The following is a 2,353-nucleotide window of genomic DNA, read 5'->3' as shown; positions in this document are numbered from 1 at the left end:
CAAAAGTTTCTTTGCTTTGCATGTGATGAATTTTCATCGGTTCTCATTTTGCAGACTGTATTTTAGGAGTTGGGTAAAAATGTTCAGTACTTATGACACCGGGATCTGGTGCAGCCTTTGGTAAATTCACCAGCTCGCGAACACAGGAGAGTAACTCCTGCTTCACTCTTTCATATAAACCCAGCCAATGCGCCTCAATTAAACAAGATTGCACCAACGCACGATTAGACAACCTGAAATGTGCAAGTAAATGTGCACGGATAACAAACACGAATCAAGCGCAGCTCTAGTGGCGCAATCGGTTAGCGCGCGGTACTTATATAGCAGTACAGGCTCGGAGAAATGCCGAGGTTGTGAGTTCGAGCCTCACCTAGAGCAGCCAATGCTTTTGCTGTGCGCTATTTCGACCGGAGCAGAAAGTACAATTGTTTTTTCCGCTAACTGTACACTTATTAGCTGTTCCACCTGGGCTCTTATGTTCCTCAGGCCCACCGTGTTCCAATAACGGATGGAGGTTTTAAAGGAGCCCTTCAGTGTTACTTATTGACAGGAGGGAAGGTGGGGCCAGTTTTAACTGTTAAACCAGCAATTATCAGGCAAAGAATAATGTGCAGGAAATTAATTCGATTTCAAAGCAGTGACTAAGTCTTTGGCACAAGCGAGAAGATGTGAAAACTCACGAGTTATCTGTATAGGTTTCCGACATCACGTTGAACACAAACAACGATTCACCTGAACATGATGTTGAGAATTACAAGGACGGAAGTTACGTACAGACAATCGCCCAAACACCATATCCACAATTAGGCTATCGCTGACCCTCTTGTTATGGGGAGAATAGTGAGCAGATTCAGGAAAACTGCTCATATAAAGAAGTGGATTTAGGAAAAGATAAACATATTTCAAATTAATGAACACGACCTCTGCGAATTGGGTTCGCACTAGAGCAGAGAAACCTAATGTAACTTCGGACAAAAATCGTCAGCTCCTTGGTCTTGGGGCATGATTCTCGCGTAGGACATTTCACAAATTAAAATGCGAGAGCTTCTGGGCTCAAATCCCAGACGAACCCCACGGCATTTAGATAAAACTCACCAACTCGGGCATCACAACTGGAATCGCTTTTCTTTAAAATAGACTAACGCACTAAATGATCCGGGATTGTGAGCACACCCGGTTTAAACAGACACAGAGTGATCCTTGACTGACCACGACCCCGCCCATTATAGACAGGGCTGATTATCATTGCTTATGAAATCGATGGAAACATAACTGGGGCGGTTTTTATAAAGGGCGGCCGATTACGATACGCAATTTTTCTAGGGCGCCAAGTTGAAGTTTGACTCCATATCATTTTTCCCTTTATCTCCGTCATTTCACTCAAGCCGAATGAACAGAGACCTGAGCACATAATCCAGGCTGACACTCCAGTGCAGTACTGAGGGAGAGCTGCACTGTCGGTGGTGCCGTCTTTCCAGTAAGACCTTCAACCGAGGCCTCAGATCCCATGAGAGTATGCCAAAAAGAATGAGGATTTCTCCCCATTGTCCTGCCCATTATTTATCTCTCAACTAAAGACACTAAAACAGAAAATCTCCTCATTAAGTTTGATTAATATTTTTGAAATTACATTTCCTCCTAAACGATAAAGTTGTTTTTCTGCTCCCTAATCATTTGGCTTTGTTCCCGCTAGTCTTTCATTTGGTGGCAATCGCAGAGGAAGGAAGACAGGTAGGGATGATTCTCCATCTCTGATTCCCGTCCTGCCTTCATTCAAGAACTCCAGTGGTCTGTTTTAATTTCAACAAGATATGAAGAGTGCACAGGCCTGAATCACCAGTGTGATTTTGACGAGATTGCGATTACAAAGCCTATTTTACGCAAAATTCAGTGAAATGCTCGGAAGGTTTATCAGCATCAATCGTGTAATGGAATAACGACGAGAACGGGGTTCGAACCCAAGTGTGCAGATCACAATGGATTACACTGCGCTCAACCATTCCAAGGGATATGGGGAGAAGGCAGTGACAGGGTACTGAATTTGGATGATCAGCCATGATCTCATTAAATGGCAGAACAGGCTCGAGCGGCCGAATGGCCTACTCCTGCTCCTATCTTCTATGTTTCTGTTTCATGCTATTTGCATCCAAGCAGAAATACTCTGAAAGAAAGTCCCCTTCACCGCTTGTCCTGCCCGTGCACACAGACCTACAATGTTGAAAATGTACAATCAGCCCATGTAAGTAAATGGCCTTCCGTTATCTTCAGGTGAGGGGCTGTCAGAAATGGTCGGTTTGAAGGCAGATTCAGAAAAGGTTTCGCCCAGTTATTTAAACGACCGCGGCAGGACTCG

The 2,353-nt window shown here is 44.3% G+C and overlaps 1 non-coding gene across 1 annotated transcript; it reads left to right on the top strand.

Moving 5' to 3' along the window:
* Positions 1-283: 283 nt before the first annotated feature.
* trnai-uau (transfer RNA isoleucine (anticodon UAU)) lies at positions 284-378 on the top strand. The gene is made up of 2 exons: positions 284-321; positions 343-378. It is a non-coding gene; the product is annotated as a tRNA-Ile (tRNA).
* Positions 379-2,353: the final 1,975 nt, after the last annotated feature.

Source organism: Somniosus microcephalus, unplaced genomic scaffold (genome assembly GCF_052327205.1).
Source record: "Somniosus microcephalus isolate GS21.2 unplaced genomic scaffold, FLI_Smic_1.0 unresolved_chr1, whole genome shotgun sequence".
NCBI lineage: Eukaryota > Metazoa > Chordata > Chondrichthyes > Squaliformes > Somniosidae > Somniosus > Somniosus microcephalus.
This window is presented reverse-complemented; position numbering and strand designations above follow the sequence as displayed.